The sequence below is a fragment of the Eleutherodactylus coqui genome, chromosome 1, assembly GCF_035609145.1.
Source record: "Eleutherodactylus coqui strain aEleCoq1 chromosome 1, aEleCoq1.hap1, whole genome shotgun sequence".
Classification (NCBI taxonomy): Eukaryota; Metazoa; Chordata; class Amphibia; order Anura; family Eleutherodactylidae; genus Eleutherodactylus; species Eleutherodactylus coqui.
In genome coordinates this window covers 450,019,591-450,032,692 of record NC_089837.1, presented here as the reverse complement: position 1 = coordinate 450,032,692, position 13,102 = coordinate 450,019,591, and positions in this window count along the sequence as shown.

Here is a 13,102-nt window from a genome sequence, read left to right as displayed (position 1 = left end):
TATCCATTGATCTTGGTACTGGTTCTGTATTTATGTTATGATGTTGGTTCTGGTTCTTTATCCATTGATCTTAGTGGTGGTTCTGTATTTATGTTATGATGTTGGTTCTGGTGCTGTATTTATCCATTGATCTTGGTTCTGTATTTATGTTATGATGTTGGTTCTGGTTCTTTATCCATTGATCTTGGTGCTGGTTCTGTATTTATATTATGATGTTGGTTCTGGTACTATATCCATTGATCTTGGTTCTGGTTCTGTATTTATGCTATGATGTTGGTTCTGGTGCTGTATTTATCCATTGATCTTGGTGCTGGTTCTGTATTAATGTTATGATGTTGGTTTTGGCGCTGTATTTATCCATTGATCTTGGTGCTGGTTCTGTATTTATGTTATGATGTTGGTTCTGGTACTATATCCATTGATCTTGGTGCCGGTTCTGTATGTATGTTATGATGTTGGTTCTGGTACTAAATCCATTGATCTTGGTGCTGGGTCTGTATTTATGTTATGCTGTTGGTTCTGGTGCTGTATTTATCCATTGATATTGGAACTGGTGCTGTATTTATCCATTGATTTTTGGTACTGGTTCTGTATGTATGTTATGATGTTGATTCTGGTTCCATATCCATTGATCTTGGTGCTGGTTCTGTATTTATGTTATGATGTAGGTTCTGGTGCTGTATTTATCCATTGGTGTTGGTTCTGTATTTATGTTATGATGTTGGTTTTGGCGCTGTATTTATCCATTGATCTTGGTGCTGGTTCTGTATTTATGTTATGATGTGGGTTTTGGTACTATATCCATTGATCTTGGTGCTGGTTCTGTATTAATGGTATGATGTGGGTTTTGGTGCTGTATTTATCCATTGATCTTGGTACTGGTTCTGTATTAATGTTATGATGTGGGTTCTGGTGCTGTATCCATTGATTTTGATACTGGTTCTGTATTTATGTTATGATGTGGCTTCTGGTACTGTATCCATTGATCTTGGTGCTCATTCTGTATTTATGTTATGATGTTGGTTCTGGTACTATATCCATTGATCTTGGCGCTGGTTCTGTATTTGTTATGATGTTGGTTCTGGTGCTGTATTTATCCATTGATCTTGGTACTGGTTCTGTATTTACGTTATGATGTGGGTTCTGGTACTATATCCATTGATCTTGGTGCTGGTTCTGTATTTATGTTATGATGTTGGTTCTGGTACTACATCCATTGATCTTGGTGCTGGTTCTGTATTTATGTTATGATGTGGCTTTTGGTACTATATCCATTGATCTTGGTACTGGTTCTGTATTTATGTTATGATGTGGGTTCTGGTACTACATCCATTGATCTTGGTGCTGGTTCTGTATTTATGTTATAATGTGGCTTTTGGTACTATATCCATTGATCTTGGTGCTGGTTCTGTATTAATGTTATGATGTGGGTTTTGGTTCTGTATTTATCCATTGATCTTGGTACTGGTTCTGTATTTATGTTATGATGTTGGTTCTGCTACTATATCCATTGATTTTGGTACTGGTTCTGTATTTATGTTATGATGTTGGTTCTGGCGCTGTATTTATCCATTGATCTTGGTGCGGATCCTGTATTTATGTTATGATGTTGGTTCTGCTACTATATCCATTGATCTTGGTGCTGGCTCTGTGTTTAGGTTATATTGGTTCTGGTACTATATCCATTGATCTTGGTGCGGGTCCTGTATTTATGTTATGATGTTGGTTCTGCTACTATATCCATTGATCTTGGTGCTGGCTCTGTGTTTAGGTTATATTGGTTCTGGTACTATATCCATTGATCTTGGTGCGGGTCCTGTATTTATGTTATGATGTTGGTTCTGGGACTGTATTCCTGTTCTCACCTTAGGCTACATTCCTTTTATGAGTTCTAGTACTGTAATTCTCTTCTGATCTTGATTCCAGACAGAAGTTATGTACTGATTTTGGTTCTGGGGCTGTATTTATGTAATGAGCGTGGTCCTGTATCCAGAGATCTTGATTCTAATGGCAGCTTCACATGAGCATAGGCACAAATATCTGCATCTCAGCACAACGTATTTGCGCAGTGAACAAGGCTGAGGTAGATTTGCGCACGTGTCTGTGCAATTAGGCTGGGCTCACACTGGGCGGATTCCCGTTGGAAATCTCGCGGTTTGGCCTCAGCAAAAACCGCGAGATTTCCGCCGGGAGAACCACGGCGGCTTTGAAGCGGCCCGGCCGCTTGCTTTTCCGTTGCGGCCTGCGCTCCCACAGAGGAGAGCGCGGCCGCAGTGGAATGAGAAAAAGAATGGACATGCTGCATATTCTGAAACCGCGGCTGTGGCGGCCGCAGCTGCGGTTTCAGACAGATTTACTGCAGCAGATTAGCCGTCCCGTGTGGACTAGGTTTCTGAGAAATCTCGTCCACATGGCTGGCTAATCCCGAGATTAGCAGTTGCGGGCGGTTTTGCCGCGGGTGGATCTGCTGCGGCAAAACCGCCCTGTGTGAACCCAGCCTTACTGTTCCTTTTTGCGTACACAGGGCCAGTTCACATATGACACACCCGTTCCGTGGATTAAAAGGCTATTAGCCAAATGAGGTCCAGATGTGTTCTTTTCCCCAGTTTTGCGCAGTGTTTCACGTATCCCTTTGTGTATTTGCGCACCTCCCATAGACTTCTATGCAATACGCAGAAAGGAAGAGCTGGACCTATTTTTTTGCTTTCACGAAATACGTGTGCGAAACACACTCATGAGAGCAAATCCATTGGCATCAATGGGTTCTATTCTCTGCGCAGTGCACACATAGATCTTACGCACACAAAAACATGTGAAAATACCGTAGTGTTAGGAAGCAATAAGGCTGTATTTATTTTCTGTGCTTGGTCCTGGTACTATATTTGTTTACTGAGCATGGTTCTGGTACCATATACATTGCCCTTAGTTAAACTTTGGGTGTAATGGTTCGAGTAGATAGTTGTAAAAATGACACACCTTGTATGTGGGCTGGTGGGACTCGTATGCCAGGGCTGAATTTTAGTTCCATTTTGGCCCTGTTAAGAGTCAACTGATGCCCCCACTATGCCAGCCACAGTGCCCAGGTGAAGAGTTCCCATGCGGGCTCACTCACACAGGTGTATCTTCTATGTATTTAGGCTCCCATAGCCTGTAATGAGTGACCCAATGTAGATCAATGGGCTTTTAGCGCTGCGTATAAAGCATGCGTGTAATAATCTGCCCATGTGAATGAGCCCTACTGGCCAATCTCAGCCCCGATACCTCCCAACTCTGCAATAATGAAAACAGTGTGTGGCACATACAACAGAGAACCGCAACAAACTTTTGTACATTGAACCATGCGTCTAACCCGGCCCATATACCCTAGTGCCCCACACACTTTCATACTGTCCTTTGTGTGGCACACAATTATATTGCCCCCATCATTAATTATTCCCTCTTAGTGCTCACAGTAAAGATGCCTTAGTGGTACTCATAAAGGATGCCCTCTTAGTACCCCCTTAACAGTATGACGGTTCGTTAGTGCCTTCACCACAGTATGATGCCCTCTTATGCCCTCCTCCACAATAAAAATGCCCCCTTAGTGCCCACACAGATGGGTTTAATTTTTAGAGTCCCTTCACAGTATTATGTCCTCTTAGTGGCCCAAGTGAAGCCCCCCAAACAGTAAAGAGTCTCACTTAGTGCACTACACAGAACAATTGCCCCTAGTCATGCCCTCCATACAGTATGATGCCCCCTGATAGTACTGATGCCCTCTACTAGTAAAGCTGCTTACTTACAGAAATGTTCCCATCTCAGCTTTTCATGGCAAGATGATGGTATAACCTGGGCCTCCGATTCCAACCACCTGTTGGAAACAGCCGGGGGCTTTCGCGCAGTTTGAGTAGCTCTCATTGAAGTGAATTGAAGCTACGGAACCAGTATAGCAAGTTGTGCACTACTCTGTTTCCGTAATTCCCCGAGTTACAGAAACAATGTATCAAGCTGTGCTACGCTGTTTCTGTACGTCCCATTCATAACGGTGCTGCGCTGAAGCCCCGGTGGTTTTCGTAGTTTCTGGCCAGGTAACCGGTAACTATAACAGTGGTTTCCACTGAAAAGCTGAGATTGCAATAAGGGAAAACTCCTTTAATTCCCACACATAGAAAAAGTGCCCCATTAGGCTGCCTGTCCACGGGCATTACGATACCCCGCGGCGGATACAGCCGCCCGGGAGAAGGAGCCAGCAGACGGATCTCTGCTGTCAGCCTACCTGACAGATTGGCTGACCGCGGAGAATCGCGGTAAATTCGCAGCATGCTGCGAATTGCCGCCCGCAAGCAAAGAATCGCAATGATTCTCCGCTCGTGGACAGGAGGGAAGCACTCTCCATAGCAACGCAATGGAGAGCTTTCACTGCGTTCCCTGCGGCCAGATTATCGCCGCGGGGAACGCAATTCAAGCCCACCCGTGGACAGGCAGCCTTAGGCTAACTTCACACGGGCAAGCGTGATATGGGGCTGTGAATCCCGCCCCCATATCGCCCTCGCCCCCATGTGAAATCCCTGTGGATGCGAGGCATTTTCATGTGAAAGCCTCAAATCTCTTCGGGATGAAGTGAATCCCCGCCGCGGCTGTCAGGTTCAGAGAGTTTCTCCCATTGTTCTCAGTGGGAGACCTCGCATCACGTGCGCCAATCACATTGTACGATGCTGCCGCCGGCCCTTTGAAAAGAATAGGCGATGCGATAGCATGCACAAAATAGAACATGCCGCGATTTGATTTCTGTATCACGGTGCCATGCAGGAAAAAAAAAATCGCTCATGTGTATGACCCCGTTGGCGCATATGAGGCCGGCTTTAGCATCCACATACTATGATGCCTATCCCCCACCCCCCTTCTTAGGCTGGGTGCACACTAGCCATAACTTCGAGTTGCATCCGAGACACTCGGGCACAACTTACATTGGACAACACATGGACGCCAGCCTATGCCCTGTCCAACAGACATGGCACATGCATGGGCACATCCTATTTCTCGACCACAATAGGACGTGCCTGGCTGAGCAGTCATCTGCCCAATGAACAGCACTTAAAGGGGTTTTCCGGGGCAAAGACTATTGATGACCTATTCCCAGGATAATCAGCTGGTCAATAGTTGATTGGCCGAGATCGGGACCCTGACTGATCAGCGGATTGTGCGATCAGGAGTTTCTGCGACGACCACTCTGTAGTGGCCAGTGCTTGTAACTGCAGGCATGACTCCCATTGATTTCAGTGAGAGCTGTGCCTGCAGTTAACAGTGCTGGCTGCTACACAGAGGTCAGTGGAAGCCATGCCTGCAGTTACACCAGCCACCACACAGGGCGGAGAGATACTTCCGCTCCAACCTCTGTGTATTTGCGGTGCAGTCAGTGGGCTCACAATCAGCTGATCAGTCGGGGTCCCGAGCGACGGACCCCAGCCGATCAGCTATTGAGGACCTATCCTAAGGACAGGTCATCACTAGTATTTTCCCTGGAAAACCCTTTAAACTGGCTTCCGGCTTCTTCCAAGGCACTGGGGCTCCATTGCTGTTCGCTTGCCATGGCAGGCGGGGGATTTCTGAAAGCCTCCAGGGCTGCCATTGTAGGTTGCCTATAAAGCCCTGCTTGATAGACTGCCTGTCAGATTGCAGCATAATGCCATACTATCTCATTACTAGAGATGAGCGAACGTGTTCTTCCGAGCTTGATATTCGTGCGAATATTAGGGTGTTCGGGATGTTCGTTATTCGTAACGAACACCATGCGGTGTTCTGGTTACTTTCACTTCCTTCCCTGAGACGTTAGCGCACTTTTTTTGGCCAATTGAAAGACAGGGAAGGCATTACAACTTCCCCCTGTGACGTTCAAGCCCTATACCACCCCCCTGCTGTGAGTGGCTGGGAAGATCAGGTGTCACCCGAACATAAAAGTCGGCCCCTCCCGCGGTTCGGCTCAGATGCCGTGTGAGTTAGTGAGGGACAGTGCTGTTTGTACCGGAGCTGCTGTAGGGAAAGAATTGGTAGTTAATGTAGGCTTCAAGACCCCCCAAAGGTCCTTATTAGGGCCACTGATAGCTGTGTGTTGGCTGCTGTTAGCAGTGCCATTTTTTTTTTCTCAAAATCGGCTCTGCAGAGCGTTGCACCCGGCATTAGGGACAGAAGTGCTGCATAGGCAGGGAGAGTGTTAGGAGTGAGTGTAGCCTTCAAGAACCTCAACGGTCCTTTCTAGGGCCATATTTATCCGTGTGCAGTACTGTCCAGGCTGCTGCTAGCTGTGCTGCATTTTTTTTTGCTTCTCAAAATCGCCTCTGCAGAGCATTCCACCCTCCATTGATACTGCAGGGAAAGAATTGTATAGGCAGGGCCACAACACAGTTATTATTCATTGAATATACGCAGTGCTGCCTTTTGCTTGTAAAACAAGTGAAAATAATTCTATTTGTCCTGCCTCTGTCCGTCCTAACGCCGGTGGACACGTGTCGGCTGCGTGTGCAAAGTGTAAAAATCATACGCACCCAGCTACGTTTTACTCCTGGCTTCGCCATTTGCTTTCCTTAATTGGGAAAAAAAATACCTGCTCTGCCACAGTTAATAACTCTGCTACCCTCACGTTCTGTGACACATTAGCAGGAAAACAGCACAGTTATTAAACTTAGATTATTCATTCACTAGAGGCAGTGGGGCCTTTCGTTTTCAAAAAAGGGAAAAAATTATATTTGGCCTGCAGTCTTGCGCCAATTTATTAGCTGCCTGTGAAATCAAATCACTGGTAATACAGCATGCTGAGGGGTAGGGGTAGGCCTAGAGGACGTGGACGCGGCCGAGGACGCAGAGGGCCAAGTCAGGGTGTGGGCACAGGCCAAGCTCCTGATCCAGGTGTGTCGCAGCCGACTGCTGCGCGATTAGGAGAGAGGCACGTTTCTGGTGTCCCCACATTCATCGCCCAATTAATGGGTCCACGCGGGAGACGGTTATTAGAAAATGAGCAGTGTGAGCAGGTCCTGTCCTGGATGGCAGAAAGTGCTTCGAGCAACCTATCGTCTACCCGCAGTTCTGCGCCGTCCACTGTTGCCAATCCGAATCCTCTGTCTGCTGCTCCTCCTTCCTCCCAGCCTCCTCACTCCACTACAATAACACCTGCTCAGGAGCGGGAACACTCCCAGGAACTGTTCTCGGGCCCCTGCTTAGATTGGGCAGCAGCGGTTCCTCTCCCACCAGAGGAGTTTATCGTCACTGATGCCCAACCATTCGAAAGTTCCCGGGGTCCGGGGGAAGAGGCTGGGGACTTCCGCCAACTGTCTCAACAACTTTCTGTGGGTGAGGAGGACGATGACGATCAGACACAGTTGTCTTGCAGTGAGGTAGTAGTAAGGGCAGTAAGTCCGAGGGAGCAGCGCACAGAGGATTCGGAGGAAGAGCAGCAGGACGATGAGGTGACTGACCCCACCTGGTGTGCAACGCTTACTCAGGAGGACAGGTCTTCAGAGGGGGAGTCAAGGGCATCAGCAGGGCAGGTTGCAAGAGGCAGTGCGGTGGCCAGGGGTAGAGGCAGGGCCAGACCGAATAATCCACCAAGTGTTTCCCAAAGCGCCCCCTCGCGCCATGCCACCCTGCAGAGGCCGAGGTGCTCTAAGGTCTGGCAGTTTTTCACAGAGACGCCTGACGACCGACGAACAGTGGTGTGCAACCTTTGTCGCGCAAAGCTCAGCCGGGGAGCCAACACCAACAGCCTCACCACCACCACCATGCGCAGACATATGATGGCCAAGCACCCCGCAAGGTGGGACGAAGGCCGTTCAGCGCCTCCGGTTTGCACCCCTGCCTCTCCCCCTGTGCCCCAACCTGCCACTGAGATGCAACCCCCCTCTCAGGACACAGGCACTACCGTCTCCTGGCCTGCACCCACACCCTCACCTCCGCTGTCCTCGGCCCCATCCAGCAGTGTAGTTCAGCGCACCGTCCAGCCGTCGCTTGCGCAACTGTTGGAGCGCAAGTGCAAGTACGCCGCCACGCACCCGCACGCTCAAACGTTAACCGTCCGCATAGCAAAATTCATCAGCCTTGAGATGCTGCCGTATAAGGGTTGTGGAAACGGAGTCCTTCAAAAGTATCATGGAGGCGGCGGCCCCGCGCTACTCAGTTCCCAGTCGCCACTACTTTTCCCGATGTGCCGTCCCAGCCCTGCACGACCACGTCTCCCGCAACATTGTACGCGCCCTCACCAACGCGGTTACTGCCACGGTCCACTTAACTACGGACACGTGGACAAGCACAGGCGGGCAGGGCCACTACATCTCCCTGACGGCACATTGGGTGAATTTAGTGGAGGCTGGGACAGAGTCAGAGCCTGGGACCGCTCATGTCCTACCCACCCCCAGAATTGCGGGCCCCAGCTCGGTGGTGGTATCTGCGGAGGTGTATGCTTCCTCCACTAAAGCACCCTCCTCCTCCTCTGTCTCGCAATCAAGATGTGTCAGCAGCAGCATGTCGCCAGCAGTCGGTGTCGCGCGGTGTGGCAGCACAGCGGTGGGCAAGCGTCAGCAGGCCGTGCTGAAACTACTCAGCTTAGGCGATAAGAGGCACACGGCCCACGAACTGCTGCAGGGTCTGACAAAGCAGACCGACCGCTGGCTTGCGCCGCTGAGCCTCCAACCGGGCATGGTCGTGTGTGACAACGGCCGTAACCTGGTGGCGGCTCTGCAGCTCGGCAGCCTCACGCACGTGCCATGCCTGGCCCACGTCTTTAATTTGGTGGTTCAGCGGTTTCTGAAAAGCTACCCACGCTTGTCAGACCTGCTCGTAAAGGCGCGCCGGCTCTGCACACATTTTCGCAAGTCCCACACGGACGCTGCCACCCTGCGCACCCTGCAACATCACTTTAAGCTGCCAGTGCACCGACTGCTGTGCGACGTGCCCACACGGTGGAACTCTACGCTCCACATGTTGGCCAGGCTCTATGAACAACGTAGAGCTATAGTGGAATACCAACTCCAACATGGGCGGCGCAGTGGGAGTCAGCCTCCTCAATTCCTTTCAGAAGAGTGGGCCTGGTTGGCAGACATCTGCCATGTCCTTGGTAATTTTGAGGAGTCTACCCAGGTGGTGAGCGGCGATGCTACAATCATTAGCGTCACCATTCCTCTGCTATGCATCTTGAGAAATTCCCTGCAAACCATAAAGGCAGCTGCTTTGCGCTCGGAAACGGGGGCGGGGGAAGACAGTATGCCGCTGGATAGTCAGGGCACCGTCCTGTCTATTTCTCAGCGCGTACAGGAGGAGGAGGAGGAGCATGAGGAGGATGAGGAGGAGGAGGAAGAGACAGCTTGGGCCGCTGCTGACGGTACACCGGCTGATTGCCTGTCATCCTTTCAGCGTGTATGGCCTGAGGAGGAGGAGGAGGAGGAGGATCCTGAAAGTGATCTTCCTAGTGAGGACAGCCATGTGTTGCGTACTGGTACCCTGGCACACATGGCTGTCTTCATGTTAGGATGCCTTTCTCGTGACCCTCGCGTTGCACGCATTCTGGCCACGACGGATTACTGGGTGTACACACTGCTCGATCCACGGTATAAGGATAACCTGCCCACTCTGATTCCCGAAGAGGAAAGGGGTTCGAGAGTGTTGCTATACCACAGGACCCTTGCGGACAAGCTGATGGTAAAATTCCCAGCCGACAGCGCTAGTGGCAGAAGGCGCAGTACCGAGGGCAAGGTAGCAGGGGATGTGCGTAGATCGAGCAGCATGTACATCCCAGGCAGTGCAACAGTCTTTAAGGGCCTGGCCAGCTTTATGGCTCCCCACCAAGACTGTGTCACCGCTCCCCAGTCACGGCTGAGTCGGCGGGAGCACTGTAAAAGGATGGTGAGGGAGTACGTAGCGGATCGCACGACCATCCTTGGTGACGCCTCTGCCCCCTACAACTACTGGGTGTCGAAGCTGGACACGTGGCCTGAACTAGCGCTGTATGCCCTGGAGGTGCTTGCTTGTCCTGCGGCTAGCGTCTTGTCGGAGAGGGTGTTTAGTGCGGCTGGGGGAATCATCACAGATAAGCGTAGCCGCTTGTCAACCGACAGTGCCGACAGGCTAACACTCATCAAGATGAACAAAGGCTGGATTTCGCCAGACTTCTGTTCTCCACCAGCGGACAGCAGCGATACGTAAGCAATACGTAGGCTGCACCCGCGGATGGAAGCTACGTTCTCTCTCACCATCCAAAACGGGGACATTTCTGCTTCATCAATCTGTGTCTAATATTCCTCCTCCTCCTCCTGCTCCTCCTCCTGAAACCTCACGTAATCACGCTGAACGGGCAATTTTTCTTAGGGCCACAAGGCTCACTCAAATAATTTTTCTGAACAATTTTTATAAGTTTCAATGCGCTTAAAAGCGTTGGAACTTTAACTTGAACCAATTTTTCGTTACACTGGGCTGCCTCCAGGCCTAGTTACCACTTAAGCCACATTAACCAAAGCGATTAATGGGTTTCACCTGCCCTCTTGGCTGGCCATGGCCAATTTTTGGGATGTACATTAGTACTGTTGATACAGCAATTTTTGTGGGCCCTCGCCTACAGTGTAATCAAATTAATTTTTAGCCCACCTGCATTACAGCTGACGTTACCTCAGCTGTGTTGGGCAATGCAATGGGATATTTTTATGTACCGCCGGTGGGTTCCAGGGAGCCACCCATGCTGTAGGTGCACACGGAGTTTTTAATACATCTGTCCACTTGTAAAGAACCCCAGTCTGACTGGGGCATGCAGTGTGGGCCGAAGCCCACCTGCATTATGCACGACATTACTACCTCAGCTGTGTTGGGCAATGCAATGGGATATTTCTATGTACCGCCGGTGGCTTCCTGGCACCCACCCATGCTGTCGGTCCACAGGGAATTATAAATGCATCTGTTTCCACTTATAAAGAAACCCAGTCTGACTGGGGCATGCAGTGTGGGCCGAAACCCACCTGCATTAACCCTTTCCAGTCCACTGTGTGACCTGTGAAGACATTAGGGTTTAAGGCTGTACAGCTCCGTTGTTGGTAGACGTCCGTCGGGGTTCTCTTACTGTATATTGCCAGCCTCTCTGCTGTCGGAGCCTATCCTACGTGTCAGCTCATGCAGTACTGGCTTTAGCCAGCATATAGCGCCGTTGTATAACGGCAGAAAAAGAGTAAGCCCCCTAGGAAAACCATATACAAATTGGATTGGAAAGGGTTAAGCACAACATTACTACCTCAGCTGTGTTGGGCAATGCAATGGGATATTTTTGTGTACCGCCGGTGGGTTCCAGGGAGCCACCCATGCTGTAGGTGCACACGGAGTTTTTAACTCATCTGTACACTTGTAAAGAACCCCAGTCTGACTGGGGCATGCAGTGTGGGCCGAAGCCCACCTGTATTACGCACGACATTACTACCTCAGCTGTGTTGGGCACTGCAATGGGATATTTCTATGTACCGCCGGTGGCTTCCTGGCACCCACCCATGCTGTCGGTCCACAGGGACTTCACAATAGGGAGTTGTACCTGCCTGTGTCTATGAATTAAAAAGCCCGGTCTAACTGGGGCATGCAGACACCTTGACAGAATGAATAGTGTGTGGCACATAGGTTCCCCATTGCTATGCCTACGTGTGCAGCTCCTGATGGCGGTGGCACAGGATTCTATTTCTCATTGCTTCTGTACAGCATTGTGGGCTATCGCCCCGCCACTTTTAAAGAGGGTCGCTGCCTAGCCGTGCCAACCCTCTGCAGTGTGTGCCTGCGGTTCCTCCTCATGGCAGACGCACTTCTAAATAGACATGAGGGTGGTGTGGCATGAGGGCAGCTGAAGGCTGCGCAGGGACACTTTGGTGTGCGCTGTGGGGGGGAGGGGGGGCGGTTGGTCAGCATGTAACCCAGGAGAAGTGGCAGCGGAGTGTCATGCAGGCAGTGATTGTGCTTTGTTGTAGCTAGTGTGGTGCTTAGCAAAGGTATGCCATGCTAATGATGGCTTTTCAGAAGTAAAAGTTGTTGGGAGGGGGGGGGGCCCACTCTTGCCGGTATTGTGGCTTAATAGTGGGACCTGTGAACTTGAGATGCAGCCCAACATGTAGCCCCTCGCCTGCCCTATCCGTTTCTGTGTCATTCCCATCACTTTCTTGAATTGCCCAGATTTTCACACATGAAAACCTTAGCGAGCATCGGCGAAATACAAAAATGCTCTGGTCGCCCATTGACTTCAATGGGGTTCGTTGTTCGAAACGAACCCTCGAGCATCGCGGGAAGTTCGTTCCGAATAACGAACACCCGAACATTTTGGTGTTCGCTCATCTCTACTCATTACGCTATACTGCAGGTCTGATGAAATGATCACAGGTTCTGGTCCCCTATGAGCGCTAAAAAAGAAAAAAAATAAGTAAATAAAACTTTTATTAACTATAAAAAAAGGGTAATAAAAAGAAAAACAAAAAACTTTTCCCATCTTTATAATAAAAAACAAAAACATATCTGGTATCAGTAAAATCTGATTTATCCAAGTCGTGTATTATTTATCCCGCACGGCAAATGTCGTCAAAAAAGAAAAATATGCATCAAATTTTCCCTGTTTTGGTCTCCCCGGCAGCAACAAAAAAATGTAAAAGCAATCAAAATGTTCTATGTTCTCCAAAATGGTACCAATAGAAACTACAGAACGTCCCCCAACAAGCCAGCCCCGCACAACTACGCTGATGGAAGAATAAAAGGTTCTGGCTGTCAGAAGACGGCGGAAGAAAATCATTTTTTTCCCCAAAGATATTTTAGATTTTAAAAGTCGTACAGCAAAAAAAAAAAAAAACTCCAACAAAATGATATAAATTTGGTGTCGCGGTAATCGTACCGACCCGCAGAATAAAGTGATCAGGTCATTTTTTCCCCCTTTTTTAAGTGTCCACGTCGTAGACCCCAAAGATGTTGGAATTGCATTATTTTTTCCATTCCACTCCATTCACAAAGTTTTTCAGTGCATTATATGGCACATTTAACAGGATCATTGAAAAACACAACTCGTCCCGCAAAAAACACCCCGCAGACAGTTAAGATTTTTTATTTTTTTTTAAACTGGGGAGAAAAAAAAACG